General features: G+C 37.6%; 16 non-coding genes across 16 annotated transcripts; all 16 read left to right on the top strand.

The window, feature by feature from the left end:
- The first annotated feature begins 242 nt into the window (after positions 1-242).
- Positions 243-316, top strand: TRNAI-AAU (transfer RNA isoleucine (anticodon AAU)). Its single transcript has one exon. It is a non-coding gene; the product is annotated as a tRNA-Ile (tRNA).
- Positions 317-2,980: 2,664 nt separating this feature from the next.
- TRNAI-AAU (transfer RNA isoleucine (anticodon AAU)) lies at positions 2,981-3,054 on the top strand. Its single transcript has one exon. It is a non-coding gene; the product is annotated as a tRNA-Ile (tRNA).
- A 728-nt stretch (positions 3,055-3,782) lies between these two features.
- Positions 3,783-3,856, top strand: TRNAI-AAU (transfer RNA isoleucine (anticodon AAU)). The gene has a single exon. It is a non-coding gene; the product is annotated as a tRNA-Ile (tRNA).
- A 1,216-nt stretch (positions 3,857-5,072) lies between these two features.
- Positions 5,073-5,146, top strand: TRNAI-AAU (transfer RNA isoleucine (anticodon AAU)). The gene has a single exon. It is a non-coding gene; the product is annotated as a tRNA-Ile (tRNA).
- A 571-nt stretch (positions 5,147-5,717) lies between these two features.
- TRNAI-AAU (transfer RNA isoleucine (anticodon AAU)) lies at positions 5,718-5,791 on the top strand. Its single transcript has one exon. It is a non-coding gene; the product is annotated as a tRNA-Ile (tRNA).
- A 1,373-nt stretch (positions 5,792-7,164) lies between these two features.
- TRNAI-AAU (transfer RNA isoleucine (anticodon AAU)) lies at positions 7,165-7,238 on the top strand. The gene has a single exon. It is a non-coding gene; the product is annotated as a tRNA-Ile (tRNA).
- A 1,216-nt stretch (positions 7,239-8,454) lies between these two features.
- TRNAI-AAU (transfer RNA isoleucine (anticodon AAU)) lies at positions 8,455-8,528 on the top strand. The gene has a single exon. It is a non-coding gene; the product is annotated as a tRNA-Ile (tRNA).
- A 571-nt stretch (positions 8,529-9,099) lies between these two features.
- TRNAI-AAU (transfer RNA isoleucine (anticodon AAU)) lies at positions 9,100-9,173 on the top strand. The gene has a single exon. It is a non-coding gene; the product is annotated as a tRNA-Ile (tRNA).
- A 571-nt stretch (positions 9,174-9,744) lies between these two features.
- TRNAI-AAU (transfer RNA isoleucine (anticodon AAU)) lies at positions 9,745-9,818 on the top strand. Its single transcript has one exon. It is a non-coding gene; the product is annotated as a tRNA-Ile (tRNA).
- Positions 9,819-10,546: 728 nt separating this feature from the next.
- On the top strand, positions 10,547-10,620 carry TRNAI-AAU (transfer RNA isoleucine (anticodon AAU)). Its single transcript has one exon. It is a non-coding gene; the product is annotated as a tRNA-Ile (tRNA).
- A 571-nt stretch (positions 10,621-11,191) lies between these two features.
- Positions 11,192-11,265, top strand: TRNAI-AAU (transfer RNA isoleucine (anticodon AAU)). Its single transcript has one exon. It is a non-coding gene; the product is annotated as a tRNA-Ile (tRNA).
- A 2,017-nt stretch (positions 11,266-13,282) lies between these two features.
- On the top strand, positions 13,283-13,356 carry TRNAI-AAU (transfer RNA isoleucine (anticodon AAU)). The gene has a single exon. It is a non-coding gene; the product is annotated as a tRNA-Ile (tRNA).
- Positions 13,357-14,730: 1,374 nt separating this feature from the next.
- TRNAI-AAU (transfer RNA isoleucine (anticodon AAU)) lies at positions 14,731-14,804 on the top strand. Its single transcript has one exon. It is a non-coding gene; the product is annotated as a tRNA-Ile (tRNA).
- A 571-nt stretch (positions 14,805-15,375) lies between these two features.
- On the top strand, positions 15,376-15,449 carry TRNAI-AAU (transfer RNA isoleucine (anticodon AAU)). Its single transcript has one exon. It is a non-coding gene; the product is annotated as a tRNA-Ile (tRNA).
- A 571-nt stretch (positions 15,450-16,020) lies between these two features.
- TRNAI-AAU (transfer RNA isoleucine (anticodon AAU)) lies at positions 16,021-16,094 on the top strand. Its single transcript has one exon. It is a non-coding gene; the product is annotated as a tRNA-Ile (tRNA).
- A 2,017-nt stretch (positions 16,095-18,111) lies between these two features.
- Positions 18,112-18,185, top strand: TRNAI-AAU (transfer RNA isoleucine (anticodon AAU)). The gene has a single exon. It is a non-coding gene; the product is annotated as a tRNA-Ile (tRNA).
- The last annotated feature ends 917 nt before the right edge of the window (positions 18,186-19,102 follow it).

Genomic DNA, 19,102 nt, shown 5'->3' with positions numbered 1-19,102 from the left:
ATTTACTGGCTCATCACGTCACAAGTTAGAGTGGTTGGTGGCAACATATTGCTCATAATATAAAAAAAGCTTGTCAATTCTCATTTAAGATTGGTTCCTATGCTTTTGATGGGCTCTCTAAGAATTAGTCAACTTTCAACGTATTTTACCGTTCACTGTGGACAGGTCAAGCTTTGAGAGGTCAGTAGCTGGCTCAAAATTAGAGCAAGTTCATTAAAAGAAAGTAGATAAGGGGGAAAAGTGGCCGGTTAGCTCAATCGGTTAGAGCGTGGTGCTAATAACGCCAAGGTTGCGGGTTCGACCCCCGTGCTGGCCATTCCTTTGGCTTTCTGTTCACATCCAGTGACTTTTGGAAAAAGATCCGTAGGTTTTATCCATCCAATGTGTAAAATTAATTTACAAACTTGAAATAACTTGGTTAGAGTAAGAGAGTGGCCATGTTACATCGTCGTTAACCTTAAAGTATGACAGAGTAACGAATTGAAGCAAAATAGAAATATAATCTATTGTATGGCCAGAGATTTCAGTTTCTAAGCGTTTTTTAAGAAGTTTTGGGCAACTGGAATTCGATATAACTGTAAATATTGACAGCTAAGTCTATCACTAATTGTAATGCAGGCAAAAACTAATCCAAGCAATGGCGTAATTTACTGGCTCATCACGTGACAAGTTAGAGTGGTTGGTGGTAACATATTGCTGATAATATAAAAAAAGCTTGTCAATTCTCATTTAAGATTGGTTCCTATGCTTTTGATGGGCTCTCTAAGAATTAGTCAACTTTCAACATATTTTACCTTTCACTGTGGACAGGTCAAGCTTTGAGAGGTCAGTAGCTGGCTCAAAATTAGAGCAAGTTCATTAAAAGAGAGTAGATATGAGGGAAAAGTGGCCGGTTAGCTCAATCGGTTAGAACGTGGTGCTAATAACGCCAAGGTTGCGGGTTCGACCCCCGTGCTGGCCATTCCTTTGGCTTTCTGTTCACATCCAGTGACTTTTGGAAAAAGATCCGTAGGTTTTATCCATCCAATGTGCAAAATTAATTTACAAAGTTGAAATAACTTGGTTAGAGTAAGAGAGTGGCCATGTTACATCGTCGTTAACCTTAAAGTATGACAGAGTAACGAATTGAAGCAAAATAGAAATATAATCAATTGTATGGCCAGAGATTTCAGTTTCTAAGCGTTTTTTAAGAAGTTTTGGGCAACTGGAATTCGATATAACTGTAAATATTGACAGCTAAGTCTATCACTAATTGTAATGCAGGCAAAAACTAATCCAAGCAATGGCGTAATTTTCTGGCTCATCACGTGACAAGTTAGAGTGGTTGGTGGCAACATATTGCTCATAATATAAAAAAAGCTTGTCAATTCTCATTTAAGATTGGTTCCTATGCTTTTAATGGGCTCTCTAAGAATTAGTCAACTTTCAACGTATTTTACCTTTCACTGTGGACAGATCAAGCTTTGAGAGGTCAGTAGCTGGCTCAAAATTAGAGCAAGTTCATTAAAACAGAGTAGATATGAGGCAAAAGTGGCCGGTTAGCTCAATCGGTTAGAGCGTGGTGCTAATAATGCCAAAGTTGCGGGTTCGACCCCCGTGCTGGCCATTCCTTTGGCTTTCTGTTCACATCCACTGACTTTTGGAAAAAGATCCGTAGGTTTTATCCATCCAATGTGTAAAATTAATTTACAAACTTGAAATAACTTGGCTAGAGTAAGAGAGTGGCCATGTTACATCGTCGTTAACCTTAAAGTATGACAGAGTAACGAATTGAAGCAAAATAGAAATATAATCTATTGTATGGCCAGAGATTTCAGTTTCTAAGCGTTTTTTAAGAAGTTTTGGGCAACTGGAATTCGATATAACTGTAAATATTGACAGCTAAGTCTATCACTAATTGTAATACAGGCAAAACTAATCCAAGCGACTTGAAGCAAAATAGAAATATAGTCTATTGTATGGCCAGAGATTTCAGTTTCTAAGCGTTTTTTAAGAAGTTTTGGGCAACTGGAATTCGATATAACTGTAAATATTGACAGCTAAGTCTATCACTAATTGTAATGCAGGCAAAAACTAATCCAAGCAATGGCGTAATTTACTGGCTCATCACGTGACAAGTTAGAGTGATTGGTGGCAACATATTGCTCATAATATAAAAAAAGCTTGTCAATTCTCATTTAAGATTGGTTCCTATGCTTTTGATGGGCTCTCTAAGAATTAGTCAACTTTCAACGTATTTTACCTTTCACTGTGGACAGATCAAGCTTTGAGAGGTCAGTAGCTGGCTCAAAATTAGAGCATGTTCATTAAAAGAGAGTAGATATGGAGCAAAAGTGGATGGTTAGCTCAATCGGTTAGAGCGTGGTGCTAATAACGCCAAGGTTGCGGGTTCGACCCCCGTGCTGGCCATTCCTTTGGCTTTCTGTTCACATCCAGTGACTTTTGGAAAAAGATCCGTAGGTTTTATCCATCCAATGTGTAAAATTAATTTACAAACTTGAAATATCTTGGTTAGAGTAAGAGAGTGGCCATGTTACATCGTCGTTAACCTTAAAGTATGACAGAGTAACGAATTGAAGCAAAATAGAAATATAATCTATTGTATGGCCAGAGATTTCAGTTTCTAAGCGTTTTTTAAGAAGTTTTGGGCAACTGGAATTCGATATAACTGTAAATATTGACAGCTAAGTCTATCACTAATTGTAATGCAGGCAAAAACTAATTCAAGCAATGGCGTAATTTACTGGCTCATCACGTGACAAGTTAGAGTGGTTGGTGGCAACATATTGCTCATAATATAAAAAAAGCTTGTCAATTCTCATTTAAGATTGGTTCCTATGCTTTTAATGGGCTCTCTAAGAATTAGTCAACTTTCAACGTATTTTACCTTTCACTGTGGACAGATCAAGCTTTGAGAGGTCAGTAGCTGGCTCAAAATTAGAGCAAGTTCATTAAAACAGAGTAGATATGAGGCAAAAGTGGCCGGTTAGCTCAATCGGTTAGAGCGTGGTGCTAATAACGCCAAGGTTGCGGGTTCGACCCCCGTGCTGGCCATTCCTTTGGCTTTCTGTTCACATCCACTGACTTTTGGAAAAAGATCCGTAGGTTTTATCCATCCAATGTGTAAAATTAATTTACAAACTTGAAATAACTTGGTTAGAGTAAGAGAGTGGCCATGTTACATCGTCGTTAACCTTAAAGTATGACAGAGTAACGAATTGAAGCAAAATAGAAATATAATCTATTGTATGGCCAGAGATTTCAGTTTCTAAGCGTTTTTTAAGAAGTTTTGGGCAACTGGAATTCGATATAACTGTAAATATTGACAGCTAAGTCTATCACTAATTGTAATACAGGCAAAACTAATCCAAGCGACTTGAAGCAAAATAGAAATATAATCTATTGTATGGCCAGAGATTTCAGTTTCTAAGCGTTTTTTAAGAAGTTTTGGGCAACTGGAATTCGATATAACTGTAAATATTGACAGCTAAGTCTATCACTAATTGTAATGCAGGCAAAAACTAATCCAAGCAATGGCGTAATTTACTGGCTCATCACGTGACAAGTTAGAGTGATTGGTGGCAACATATTGCTCATAATATAAAAAAGCTTGTCAATTCTCATTTAAGATTGGTTCCTATGCTTTTGATGGGCTCTCTAAGAATTAGTCAACTTTCAACGTATTTTACCTTTCACTGTGGACAGATCAAGCTTTGAGAGGTCAGTAGCTGGCTCAAAATTAGAGCATGTTCATTAAAAGAGAGTAGATATGGAGCAAAAGTGGCCGGTTAGCTCAATCGGTTAGAGCGTGGTGCTAATAACGCCAAGGTTGCGGGTTCGACCCCCGTGCTGGCCATTCCTTTGGCTTTCTGTTCACATCCACTGACTTTTGGAAAAAGATCCGTAGGTTTTATCCATCCAATGTGTAAAATTAATTTACAAACTTGAAATATCTTGGTTAGAGTAAGAGAGTGGCCATGTTACATCGTCGTTAACCTTAAAGTATGACAGAGTAACGAATTGAAGCAAAATAGAAATATAATCTATTGTATGGCCAGAGATTTCAGTTTCTAAGCGTTTTTTAAGAAGTTTTGGGCAACTGGAATTCGATATAACTGTAAATATTGACAGCTAAGTCTATCACTAATTGTAATGCAGGCAAAAACTAATCCAAGCAATGGCGTAATTTACTGGCTCATCACGTGACAAGTTAGAGTGGTTGGTGGCAACATATTGCTGATAATATAAAAAAAGCTTGTCAATTCTCATTTAAGATTGGTTCCTATGCTTTTGATGGGCTCTCTAACAATTAGTCAACTTTCAACGTATTTTACCTTTCACTGTGGACAGGTCAAGCTTTGAGAGGTCAGTAGCTGGCTCAAAATTAGAGCAAGTTCATTAAAAGAGAGTAGATAAGGGGGAAAAGTGGCCGGTTAGCTCAATCGGTTAGAGCGTGGTGCTAATAACGCCAAGGTTGCGGGTTCGACCTCCGTGCTGGCCATTCCTTTGGCTTTCTGTTCACATCCAGTGACTTTTGGAAAAAGATCCGTAGGTTTTATCCATCCAATGTGTAAAATTAATTTACAAACTTGAAATAACTTGGTTAGAGTAAGAGAGTGGCCATGTTACATCGTCGTTAACCTTAAAGTATGACAGAGTAACGAATTGAAGCAAAATAGAAATATAATCAATTGTATGGCCAGAGATTTCAGTTTCTAAGCGTTTTTTAAGAAGTTTTGGGCAACTAGAATTCGATATAACTGTAAATATTGACAGCTAAGTCTATCACTAATTGTAATGCAGGCAAAAACTAATCCAAGCAATGGCGTAATTTACTGGCTCATCACGTGACAAGTTAGAGTGGTTGGTGGCAACATATTGCTGATAATATAAAAAAAGCATGTCAATTCTCATTTAATATTGGTTCCTATGCTTTTGATGGGCTCTCTAAGAATTAGTCAACTTTCAACGTATTTTACCTTTCACTGTGTACAGGTCAAGCTTTGAGAGGTCAGTAGCTGGCTCAAAATTAGAGCAAGTTCATTAAAAGAGAGTAGATATGGGGGAAAAGTGGCCGGTTAGCTCAATCGGTTCGAGCGTGGTGCTAATAACGCCAAGGTTGCGGGTTCGACCCCCGTGCTGGCCATTCCTTTGGCTTTCTGTTCACATCCAGTGACTTTTGGAAAAAGATCCGTAGGTTTTATCCATCCAATGTGCAAAATTAATTTACAAAGTTGAAATAACTTGGTTAGAGTAAGAGAGTGGCCATGTTACATCGTCGTTAACCTTAAAGTATGACAGAGTAACGAATTGAAGCAAAATAGAAATATAATCAATTGTATGGCCAGAGATTTCAGTTTCTAAGCGTTTTTTAAGAAGTTTTGGGCAACTGGAATTCGATATAACTGTAAATATTGACAGCTAAGTCTATCACTAATTGTAATGCAGGCAAAAACTAATCCAAGCAATGGCGTAATTTACTGGCTCATCACGTGACAAGTTAGAGTGGTTGGTGGCAACATATTGCTCATAATATAAAAAAAGCTTGTCAATTCTCATTTAAGATTGGTTCCTATGCTTTTAATGGGCTCTCTAAGAATTAGTCAACTTTCAACGTATTTTACCTTTCACTGTGGACAGATCAAGCTTTGAGAGGTCAGTAGCTGGCTCAAAATTAGAGCAAGTTCATTAAAACAGAGTAGATAAGGGGGAAAAGTGGCCGGTTAGCTCAATCGGTTAGAGCGTGGTGCTAATAACGCCAAGGTTGCGGGTTCGACCCCCGTGCTGGCCATCCCTTTCGCTTTCTGTTCACATCCAGTGACTTTTGGAAAAAGATCCGTAGGTTTTATCCATCCAATGTGTAAAATTAATTTACAAACTTGAAATAACTTGGTTAGAGTAAGAGAGTGGCCATGTTACATCGTCGTTAACCTTAAAGTATGACAGAGTAACGAATTGAAGCAAAATAGAAATATAATCAATTGTATGGCCAGAGATTTCAGTTTCTAAGCGTTTTTTAAGAAGTTTTGGGCAACTAGAATTCGATATAACTGTAAATATTGACAGCTAAGTCTATCACTAATTGTAATGCAGGCAAAACTAATCCAAGCGACTTGAAGCAAAATAGAAATATAATCTATTGTATGGCCAGAGATTTCAGTTTCTAAGCGTTTTTTAAGAAGTTTTGGGCAACTGGAATTCGATATAACTGTAAATATTGACAGCTAAGTCTATCACTAATTGTAATGCAGACAAAAACTAATCCAAGCAATGGCGTAATTTACTGGCTCATCACGTGACAAGTTAGAGTGATTGGTGGCAACATATTGCTCATAATATAAAAAAGCTTGTCAATTCTCATTTAAGATTGGTTCCTATGCTTTTGATGGGCTCTCTAAGAATTAGTCAACTTTCAACGTATTTTACCTTTCACTGTGGACAGATCAAGCTTTGAGAGGTCAGTAGCTGGCTCAAAATTAGAGCATGTTCATTAAAAGAGAGTAGATATGGAGCAAAAGTGGCCGGTTAGCTCAATCGGTTAGAGCGTGGTGCTAATAACGCCAAGGTTGCGAGTTCGACCCCCGTGCTGGCCATTCCTTTGGCTTTCTGTTCACATCCACTGACTTTTGGAAAAAGATCCGTAGGTTTTATCCATCCAATGTGTAAAATTAATTTACAAACTTGAAATATCTTGGTTAGAGTAAGAGAGTGGCCATGTTACATCGTCGTTAACCTTAAAGTATGACAGAGTAACGAATTGAAGCAAAATAGAAATATAATCTATTGTATGGCCAGAGATTTCAGTTTCTAAGCGTTTTTTAAGAAGTTTTGGGCAACTGGAATTCGATATAACTGTAAATATTGACAGCTAAGTCTATCACTAATTGTAATGCAGGCAAAAACTAATCCAAGCAATGGCGTAATTTACTGGCTCATCACGTGACAAGTTAGAGTGGTTGGTGGCAACATATTGCTGATAATATAAAAAAAGCTTGTCAATTCTCATTTAAGATTGGTTCCTATGCTTTTGATGGGCTCTCTAACAATTAGTCAACTTTCAACGTATTTTACCTTTCACTGTGGACAGGTCAAGCTTTGAGAGGTCAGTAGCTGGCTCAAAATTAGAGCAAGTTCATTAAAAGAGAGTAGATAAGGGGGAAAAGTGGCCGGTTAGCTCAATTGGTTAGAGCGTGGTGCTAATAACGCCAAGGTTGCGGGTTCGACCCCCGTGCTGGCCATTCCTTTGGCTTTCTGTTCACATCCAGTGACTTTTGGAAAAAGATCCGTAGGTTTTATCCATCCAATGTGTAAAATTAATTTACAAACTTGAAATAACTTGGTTAGAGTAAGAGAGTGGCCATGTTACATCGTCGTTAACCTTAAAGTATGACAGAGTAACGAATTGAAGCAAAATAGAAATATAATCAATTGTATGGCCAGAGATTTCAGTTTCTAAGCGTTTTTTAAGAAGTTTTGGGCAACTGAAATTCGATATAACTGTAAATATTGACAGCTAAGTCTATCACTAATTGTAATGCAGGCAAAAACTAATCCAAGCAATGGCGTAATTTACTGGCTCATCACGTGACAAGTTAGAGTGGTTGGTGGCAACATATTGCTGATAATATAAAAAAAGCATGTCAATTCTCATTTAATATTGGTTCCTATGCTTTTGATGGGCTCTCTAAGAATTAGTCAACTTTCAACGTATTTTACCTTTCACTGTGTACAGGTCAAGCTTTGAGAGGTCAGTAGCTGGCTCAAAATTAGAGCAAGTTCATTAAACGAGAGTAGATATGGGGGAAAAGTGGCCGGTTAGCTCAATCGGTTCAAGCGTGGTGCTAATAACGCCAAGGTTGCGGGTTCGACCCCCGTGCTGGCCATTCCTTTGGCTTTCTGTTCACATCCAGTGACTTTTGGAAAAAGATCCGTAGGTTTTATCCATCCAATGTGCAAAATTAATTTACAAAGTTGAAATAACTTGGTTAGAGTAAGAGAGTGGCCATGTTACATCGTCGTTAACCTTAAAGTATGACAGAGTAACGAATTGAAGCAAAATAGAAATATAATCAATTGTATGGCCAGAGATTTCAGTTTCTAAGCGTTTTTTAAGAAGTTTTGGGCAACTGGAATTCGATATAACTGTAAATATTGACAGCTAAGTCTATCACTAATTGTAATGCAGGCAAAAACTAATCCAAGCAATGGCGTAATTTACTGGCTCATCACGTGACAAGTTAGAGTGGTTGGTGGCAACATATTGCTCATAATATAAAAAAAGCTTGTCAATTCTCATTTAAGATTGGTTCCTATGCTGTTAATGGGCTCTCTAAGAATTAGTCAACTTTCAACGTATTTTACCTTTCACTGTGGACAGATCAAGCTTTGAGAGGTCAGTAGCTGGCTCAAAATTAGAGCAAGTTCATTAAAACAGAGTAGATAAGGGGGAAATGTGGCCGGTTAGCTCAATCGGTTAGAGCGTGGTGCTAATAACGCCAAGGTTGCGGGTTCGACCCCCGTGCTGGCCATTCCTTTGGCTTTCTGTTCACATCCAGTGACTTTTGGAAAAAGATCCGTAGGTTTTATCCATCCAATGTGTAAAATTAATTTACAAACTTGAAATAACTTGGTTAGAGTAAGAGAGTGGCCATGTTACATCGTCGTTAACCTTAAAGTATGACAGAGTAACGAATTGAAGCAAAATAGAAATATAATCAATTGTATGGCCAGAGATTTCAGTTTCTAAGCGTTTTTTAAGAAGTTTTGGGCAACTAGAATTCGATATAACTGTAAATATTGACAGCTAAGTCTATCACTAATTGTAATGCAGGCAAAAACTAATCCAAGCAATGGCGTAATTTACTGGCTCATCACGTGACAAGTTAGAGTGGTTGGTGGCAACATATTGCTGATAATATAAAAAAAGCATGTCAATTCTCATTTAATATTGGTTCCTATGCTTTTGATGGGCTCTCTAAGAATTAGTCAACTTTCAACGTATTTTACCTTTCACTGTGTACAGGTCAAGCTTTGAGAGGTCAGTAGCTGGCTCAAAATTAGAGCAAGTTCATTAAAAGAGAGTAGATATGGGGGAAAAGTGGCCGGTTAGCTCAATCGGTTCGAGCGTGGTGCTAATAACGCCAAGGTTGCGGGTTCGACCCCCGTGCTGGCCATTCTTTTGGCTTTCTGTTCACATCCAGTGACTTTTGGAAAAAGATCCATAGGTTTTATCCATCCAATGTGTAAAATTAATTTACAAACTTGAAATAACTTGGTTAGAGTAAGAGAGTGGCCATGTTACATCGTCGTTAACCTTAAAGTATGACAGAGTAACGAATTGAAGCAAAATAGAAATATAATCAATTGTATGGCCAGAGATTTCAGTTTCTAAGCGTTTTTTAAGAAGTTTTGGGCAACTGGAATTCGATATAACTGTAAATATTGACAGCTAAGTCTATCACTAATTGTAATGCAGGCAAAAACTAATCCAAGCAATGGCGTAATTTACTGGCTCATCACGTGACAAGTTAGAGTGGTTGGTGGCAACATATTGCTCATAATATAAAAAAAGCTTGTCAATTCTCATTTAAGATTGGTTCCTATGCTTTTGATGGGCCCTTTAAGAATTAGTCAACTTTCAACATATTTTACCTTTCACTGTGGACAGATCAAGCTTTGAGAGGTCAGTAGCTGGCTCAAAATTAGAGCAAGTTCATTAAAAGAGAGTAGATATGGAGCAACAGTGGCCAGTTAGCTCAATCGGTTAGAGCGTGGTGCTAATAACACCAAGGTTGCGGGTTCGACCCCCGTGCTGGCCATTCCTTTGGCTCTCTGTTCACATCCAGTGACTTTTGGAAAAAGATCCGTAGGTTTTATCCATCCAATGTGTAAAATTAATTTACAAACTTGAAATAACTTGGTTAGAGTAAGAGAGTGGCCATGTTACATCGTCGTTAACCTTAAAGTATGACAGAGTAACGAATTGAAGCAAAATAGAAATATAATCTATTGTATGGCCAGAGATTTCAGTTTCTAAGCGTTTTTTAAGAAGTTTTGGGCAACTGGAATTTGATATAACTGTAAATATTGACAGCTAAGTCTATCACTAATTGTAATGCAGGCAAAACTAATCAAGCGACTTGAAGCAAAATAGAAATATAATTTATTGTATGGCCAGAGATTTCAGTTTCTAAGCGTTTTTTAAGAAGTTTTGGGCAACTGGAATTCGATATAACTGTAAATATTGACAGCTAAGTCTATCACTAATTGTAATGCAGGCAAAAACTAATCCAAGCAATGGCGTAATTTACTGGCTCATCACGTGACAAGTTAGAGTGGTTGGTGGCAACATATTGCTCATAATATAAAAAAAGCTTGTCATTTCTCATTTAAGATTGGTTCCTATGCTGTTGATGGGCTCTCTAAGAATTACTCAACTTTCAACGTATTTTACCTTTCACTGTGGACAGATCAAGCTTTGAGAGGTCAGTAGCTGGCTCAAAATTAGAGGAAGATCATTAAAAGAGAGTAGATATGGGGCAAAAGTGGCCGGTTAGCTCAATCGGTTAGAGTGTGGTGCTAATAACGCCAAGGTTGCGGGTTCGACCCCCGTGCTGGCCATTCCTTTGGCTTTCTGTTCACATCCAGTGACTTTTGGAAAAAGATCCGTAAGTTTTATTCATCCAATGTGTAAAATTAATTTACAAACTTGAAATAACTTGGTTAGAGTAAGAGAGTGGCCACGTTACATCGTCGTTAACGTTCAAGTATGACAGAGTAAAGAATTGAGGCAAAATAGAAATATAATCTATTGTATGGCCAGAGATTTCAGTTTCTAAGTGTTTTTTAAGAAGTTTTGGGCAACTGGAATTCGATATAACTGTAAATATTGAGAGCTAAGTCTATCACTAATTGTAATGCAGGCAAAAACTAATCCAAGCAATGGCGTAATTTACTGGCTCATCACTTGACAAGTTAGAGTGGTTGGTGGCAACATATTGCTCATAATATAAAAAAAGCTTGTCAATTCTCATTTAAGATTGGTTCCTATGCTTTTGATGGGCTCTTTAAGAATTAGTCAACTTTCAACGTATTTTACCTTTCACTGTGGACAGATCAAGCTTTGAGAGGTCAGTAGCTGGCTCAAAATTAGAGCAAGTTCATTAAAAGAGAGTAGATATGGAGCAAAAGTGGCCAGTTAGCTCAATCGGTTAGAGCGTGGTGCTAATAACGCCAAGGTTGCGGGTTCGACCCCCGTGCTGGCCATTCCTTTGGCTCTCTGTTCACATCCAGTGACTTTTGGAAAAAGATCCGTAGGTTTTATCCATCCAATGTGTAAAATTAATTTACAAACTTGAAATAACTTGGTTAGAGTAAGAGAGTGGCCATGTTACATCGTCGTTAACCTTAAAGTATGACAGAGTAACGAATTGAAGCAAAATAGAAATATAATCTATTGTATGGCCAGAGATTTCAGTTTCTAAGCGTTTTTTAAGAAGTTTTGGGCAACTGGAATTCGATATAACTGTAAATATTGACAGCTAAGTCTATCACTAATTGTAATGCAGGCAAAACTAATCAAGCGACTTGAAGCAAAATAGAAATATAATCTATTGTATGGCCAGAGATTTCAGTTTCTAAGCGTTTTTTAAGAAGTTTTGGGCAACTGGAATTCGATATAACTGTAAATATTGACAGCTAAGTCTATCACTAATTGTAATGCAGGCAAAAACTAATCCAAGCAATGGCGTAATTTACTGGCTCATCACGTGACAAGTTAGAGTGGTTGGTTGCAACATATTGCTCATAATATAAAAAAAGCTTGTCAATTCTCATTTAAGATTGGTTCCTATGCTTTTGATGGGCTCTCTAAGAATTAGTCAACTTTCAACGTATTTTACCTTTCACTGTGGACAGATCAAGCTTTGAGAGGTCAGTAGCTGGCTCAAAATTAGAGCAAGTTCATTAAAAGAGAGTAGATATGGGGCAAAAGTGGCCGGTTAGCTCAATCGGTTAGAGTGTGGTGCTAATAAAGCCAAGGTTGCGGGTTCGACCTCCGTAATGGCCATTCCTTTGGCTTTCTGTTCACATCCAGTGACTTTTGGAAAAAGATCCGTAGGTTTTATCCATCCGAAGTGTAAAATTAATTTACAAACTTGAAATAACTTGGTTAGAGTAAGAAAGTGGCCATGTTACATCGTCGTTAACCTTAAAGTATGACAGAGTAACGAATTGAAGCAAAGTAGAAATATAATCTATTGTATGGCCAGAGATTTCAGTTTCTAAGCGTTTTTTAAGAAGTTTTGGGCAACTGGAATTCGATATAACTGTAAATATTGACAGCTAAGTCTATCACTAATTGTAATGCAGGCAAAAACTAATCCAAGCAATGGCGTAATTTACTGGCTCATCACGTGACAAGTTAGAGTGGTTGGTGGTAACATATTGCTGATAATATAAAAAAAGCTTGTCAATTCTGATTTAAGATTGGTTCCTATGCTTTTGATGGGCTCTCTAAGAATTAGTCAACTTTCAACGTATTTTACCTTTCACTGTGGACAGGTCAAGCTTTGAGAGGTCAGTAGCTGGCTCAAAATTAGAGCAAGTTCTTAAAAGAGAGTAGATAAAGGGGAAAAGTGGCCGATAAGCTCAATCGGTTAGAGCGTGGTGCTAATAACGCCAAGGTTGCGGGTTCGACCCCCGTGCTGGCCATTCCTTTGGCTTTCTGTTCACATCCAGTGACTTTTGGAAAAAGATCCGTAGGTTTTATCCATCCAATGTGTAAAATTAATTTTTAAACTTGAAATAACTTGGTTAGAGTAAGAGAGTGGCCATGTTACATCGTCGTTAACCTTAAAGTATGACAGAGTAACGAATTGAAGCAAAATAGAAATATAATCAATTGTATGGCCAGAGATTTCAGTTTCTAAGCGTTTTTTAAGAAGTTTTGGGCAACTGGAATTCGATATAACTGTAAATATTGACAGCTAAGTCTATCACTAATTGTAATGCAGGCAAAAACTAATCCAAGCAATGGCGTAATTTACTGGCTCATCACGTGACAAGTTAGAGTGGTTGGTGGCAACATATTGCTCATAATATAAAAAAAGCTTGTCAATTCTCATTTAAGATTGGTTCCTATTATTTTAATGGGCTCTCTAAGAATTAGTCAACTTTCAACGTATTTTACCTTTCACTGTGGACAGATCAAGCTTTGAGAGGTCAGTAGCTGGCTCAAAATTAGAGCAAGTTCATTAAAACAGAGTATGTATGAGGCAAAAGTGGCCGGTTAGCTCAATCGGTTAGAGCATGGTGCTAATAACGCCAAGGTTGCGGGTTTGACCCCCGTGCTGGCCATTCCTTTGGCTTTCTGTTCACGTCCAGTGACTTTTGGAAAAAGATCTGTAGGTTTTATCCATCCAATGTGTAAAATTAATTTACAAACTTGAAATAACTTGGTTAGAGTAAGAGAGTGGCCATGTTACATCGTCGTTAACCTTAAAGTATGACAGAGTAAGGAATTGAAGCAAAATAGAAATATAATCTATTGTATGGCAAGAGATTTCAGTTTCTAAGCGTTTTTTTAGAAGTTTTGGGCAACTGGAATTCGATATAACTGTAAATATTGACAGCTAAGTCTATCACTAATTGTAATACAGGCAAAACTAATCCAAGCGACTTGAAGCAAAATAGAAATATAATCTATTGTATGGCCAGAGATTTCAGTTTCTAAGCGTTTTTTAAGAACTTTTGGGCAACTGGAATTCAATATAACTGTAAATATTGACAGCTAAGTCTATCACTAATTGTAATGCAGGCAAAAACTAATCCAAGCAATGGCGTAATTTACTGGCTCATCACGTGACAAGTTAGAGTGGTTGGTGGCAACATATTGCTGATAATATAAAAAAAGCTTGTCAATTCTCATTTAAGATTGGTTCCTATGCTTTTAATGGGCTCTCTAAGATTTAGTCAACTTTCAACGTATTTTACCTTTCACTGTGGACAGATCAAGCTTTGAGAGGTCAGTAGCTGGCTCAAAATTAGAGCAAGTTCATTAAAACAGAGTAGATATGGGGCAAAAGTGTCCGGTTAGCTCAATCGGTTAGAGCGTGGTGCTAATAACGCCAAGGTTGCGGGTTCGACCCCCGTGCTGGCCATTCCTTTGGCTTTCTGTTCACATCCACTGACTTTTGGAAAAAGATCCGTAGGTTTTATCCATCCAATGTGTAAAATTAATTTACAAACTTGAAAAAACTTGGTTAGAGTAAGAGAGTGGCCATGTTACATCGTCGTTAACCTTAAAGTATGACAGAGTAACGAATTGAAGCAAAATATAAATATAATCTATTGTATGGCCAGAGATTTCAGTTTCTAAGCGTTTTTTAAGACGTTTTGGGCAACTGGAATTCGATATAACTGTAAATATTGACAGCTAAGTCTATCACTAATTGTAATGCAGGCAAAAACTAATCCAAGCAATGGCGTAATTTACTGGCTCATCACGTGACAAGTTAGAGTGGTTGGTGGCAACATATTGCTCATAATATAAAAAAAGCTTGTCAATTCTCATTTAAGATTGGTTCCTATGCTTTTGATGGGCTCTCTAAGAATTAGTCAACTTTCAACGTATTTTACCGTTCACTGTGGACAGGTCAAGCTTTGAGAGGTCAGTAGCTGGCTCAAAATTAGAGCAAGTTCATTAAAAGAAAGTAGATAAGGGGGAAAAGTGGCCGGTTAGCTCAATCGGTTAGAGCGTGGTGCTAATAACGCCAAGGTTGCGGGTTCGACCCCCGTGCTGGCCATTCCTTTGGCTTTCTGTTCACATCCAGTGACTTTTGGAAAAAGATCCGTAGGTTTTATCCATCCAATGTGTAAAATTAATTTACAAACTTGAAATAACTTGGTTAGAGTAAGAGAGTGGCCATGTTACATCGTCGTTAACCTTAAAGTATGACAGAGTAACGAATTGAAGCAAAATAGAAATATAATCTATTGTATGGCCAGAGATTTCAGTTTCTAAGCGTTTTTTAAGAAGTTTTGGGCAACTGGAATTCGATATAACTGTAAATATTGACAGCTAAGTCTATCACTAATTGTAATGCAGGCAAAAACTAATCCAAGCAATGGCGTAATTTACTGGCTCATCACGTGACAAGTTAGAGTGGTTGGTGGCAACATATTGCTCATAATATAAAAAAAGCTTGTCATTTCTCATTTAAGATTGGTTCCTATGCTTTTGATGGGCTCTCTAAGAATTACTCAACTTTCAACGTATTTTACCTTTCACTGTGGACAGATCAAGCTTTGAGAGGTCAGTAGCTGGCTCAAAATTAGAGGAAGATCATTAAAAGAGAGTAGATATGGGGCAAAAGTGGCCGGTTAGCTCAATCGGTTAGAGTGTGGTGCTAATAACGCCAAGGTTGCGGGTTCGACCCCCGTGCTGGCCATTCCTTTGGCTTTCTGTTCACATCCAGTGACTTTTGGAAAAAGATCCGTAGGTTTTATCCATCCAATGTGTAAAATTAATTTACAAACTTGAAATAACTTGGTTAGAGTAAGAGAGTGGCCACGTTACATCGTCGTTAACGTTCAAGTATGACAGAGTAAAGAATTGAGGCAAAATAGAAATATAATCTATTGTATGGCCAGAGATTTCAGTTTCTAAGCGTTTTTTAAGAAGTTTTGGGCAACTGGAATTCGATATAACTGTAAATATTGACAGCTAAGTCTATCACTAATTGTAATGCAGGCAAAAACTAATCCAAGCAATGGCGTAATTTACTGGCTCATCACTTGACAAGTTAGAGTGGTTGGTGGCAACATATTGCTCATAATATAAAAAAAGCTTGTCAATTCTCATTTAAGATTGGTTCCTATGCTTTTGATGGGCTCTTTAAGAATTAGTCAACTTTCAACGTATTTTACCTTTCACTGTGGACAGATCAAGCTTTGAGAGGTCAGTAGCTGGCTCAAAATTAGAGCAAGTTCATTAAAAGAGAGTAGATATGGAGCAAAAGTGGCCAGTTAGCTCAATCGGTTAGAGCGTGGTGCTAATAACGCCAAGGTTGCGGGTTCGACCCCCGTGCTGGCCATTCCTTTGGCTCTCTGTTCACATTCAGTGACTTTTGGAAAAAGATCCGTAGGTTTTATCCATCCAATGTGTAAAATTAATTTACAAACTTGAAATAACTTGGTTAGAGTAAGAGAGTGGCCATGTTACATCGTCGTTAACCTTAAAGTATGACAGAGTAACGAATTGAAGCAAAATAGAAATATAATCTATTGTATGGCCAGAGATTTCAGTTTCTAAGCGTTTTTTAAGAAGTTTTGGGCAACTGGAATTCGATATAACTGTAAATATTGACAGCTAAGTCTATCACTAATTGTAATGCAGGCAAAACTAATCAAGCGACTTGAAGCAAAATAGAAATATAATCTATTGTATGGCCAGAGATTTCAGTTTCTAAGCGTTTTTTAAGAAGTTTTGGGCAACTGGAATTCGATATAACTGTAAATATTGACAGCTAAGTCTATCACTAATTGTAATGCAGGCAAAAACTAATCCAAGCAATGGCGTAATTTACTGGCTCATCACGTGACAAATTAGAGTGGTTGGTGGCAACATATTGCTCATAATATAAAAAAAGCTTGTCAATTCTCATTTAAGATTGGTTCCTATGCTTTTGATGGGCTCTCTAAGAATTAGTCAACTTTCAACGTATTTTACCTTTCACTGTGGACAGATCAAGCTTTGAGAGGTCAGTAGCTGGCTCAAAATTAGAGCAAGTTCATTAAAAGAGAGTAGATATGGAGCAAAAGTGGCCGGTTAGCTCAAACGGTTAGAGTGTGGTGCTAATAAAGCCAAGGTTGCGGGTTCGACCTCCGTAATGGCCATTCCTTTGGCTTTCTGTTCACATCCAGTGACTTTTGGAAAAAGATCCGTAGGTTTTATCCATCCAATGTGTAAAATTAATTTACAAACTTGAAATAACTTGGTTAGAGTAAGAAAGTGGCCATGTTACATCGTCGTTAACCTTAAAGTATGACAGAGTAACGAATTGAAGCAAAATAGAAATATAATCTATTGTATGGCCAGAGATTTCAGTTTCTAAGCGTTTTTTAAGAAGTTTTGGGCAACTGGAATTCGATATAACTGTAAATATTGACAGCTAAGTCTATCACTAATTGTAATGCATGCAAAAACTAATCCAAGCAATGGCGTAATTTACTGGCTCATCACGTGACAAGTTAGAGTGGTTGGTGGTAACATATTGCTGATAATATAAAAAAAGCTTGTCAATTCTGATTTAAGATTGGTTCCTATGCTTTTGATGGGCTCTCTAAGAATTAGTCAACTTTCAACGTATTTTACCTTTCACTGTGGACAGGTCAAGCTTTGAGAGGTCAGTAGCTGGCTCAAAATTAGAGCAAGTTCTTAAAAGAGAGTAGATAAAGGGGAAAAGTAGCCGATTAGCTCAATCGGTTAGAGCGTGGTGCTAATAACGCCAAGGTTGCGGGTTCGACCCCCGTGCTGGCCATTCCTTTGGCTTTCTGTTCACATCCAGTGACTTTTGGAAAAAGATCCGTAGGTTTTATCCATCCAATGTGTAAAATTAATTTTTAAACTTGAAATAACTTGGTTAGAGTAAGAGAGTGGCCATGTTACATCGTCGTTAACCTTAAAGTATGACAGAGTAACGAATTGAAGCAAAATAGAAATATAATCAATTGTATGGCCAGAGATTTCAGTTTCTAAGCGTTTTTTAAGAAGTTTTGGGCAACTGGAATTCGATATAACTGTAAATATTGACAGCTAAGTCTATCACTAATTGTAATGCAGGCAAAAACTAATCCAAGCAATGGCGTAATTTACTGGCTCATCACGTGACAAGTTAGAGTGGTTGGTGGCAACATATTGCTCATAATATAAAAAAAGCTTGTCAATTCTCATTTAAGATTGGTTCCTATTATTTTAATGGGCTCTCTAAGAATTAGTCAACTTTCAACGTATTTTACCTTTCACTGTGGACAGATCAAGCTTTGAGAGGTCAGTAGCTGGCTCAAAATTAGAGCAAGTTCATTAAAACAGAGTAGGTATGAGGCAAAAGTGGCCGGTTAGCTCAATCGGTTAGAGCGTGGTGCTAATAACGCCAAGGTTGCGGGTTTGACCCCCGTGCTGGCCATTCCTTTGGCTTTCTGTTCACGTCCAGTGACTTTTGGAAAAAGATCTGTAGGTTTTATCCATCCAATGTGTAAAATTAATTTACAAACTTGAAATAACTTGGTTAGAGTAAGAGAGTGGCCATGTTACATCGTCGTTAACCTTAAAGTATGACAGAGTAAGGAATTGAAGCAAAATAGAAATATAATCTATTGTATGGCAAGAGATTTCAGTTTCTAAGCGTTTTTTTAGAAGTTTTGGGCAACTGGAATTCGATATAACTGTAAATATTGACAGCTAAGTCTATCACTAATTGTAATACAGGCAAAACTAATCCAAGCGACTTGAAGCAAAATAGAAATATAATCTATTGTATGGCCAGAGATTTCAGTTTCTAAGCGTTTTTTAAGAACTTTTGGGCAACTGGAATTCAATATAACTGTAAATATTGACAGCTAAGTCTATCACTAATTGTAATGCAGGCAAAAACTAATCCAAGCAATGGCGTAATTTACTGGCTCATCACGTGACAAGTTAGAGTGGTTGGTGGCAACATATTGCTGATAATATAAAAAAAGCTTGTCAATTCTCATTTAAGATTGGTTCCTATGCTTTTAATGGGCTCTCTAAGATTTAGTCAACTTTTAACGTATTTTACCTTTCACTGTGGACAGATCAAGCTTTGAGAGGTCAGTAGCTGGCTCAAAATTAGAGCAAGTTCATTAAAACAGAGTAGATATGGGGCAAAAGTGTCCGGTTAGCTCAATCGGTTAGAGCGTGGTGCTAATAACGCCAAGGTTGCGGGTTCGACCCCCGTGCTGGCCATTCCTTTGGCTTTCTGTTCACATCCACTGACTTTTGGAAAAAGATCCGTAGGTTTTATCCATCCAATGTGTAAAATTAATTTACAAACTTGAAAAAACTTGGTTAGAGTAAGAG

This window comes from Anomaloglossus baeobatrachus, chromosome 4 (assembly GCF_048569485.1).
Source record: "Anomaloglossus baeobatrachus isolate aAnoBae1 chromosome 4, aAnoBae1.hap1, whole genome shotgun sequence".
NCBI classification, from domain to species: Eukaryota; Metazoa; Chordata; class Amphibia; order Anura; family Aromobatidae; genus Anomaloglossus; species Anomaloglossus baeobatrachus.
Note: the sequence above shows the minus strand (reverse complement) of the source record. Positions and strands in the feature narration are given on the sequence as shown.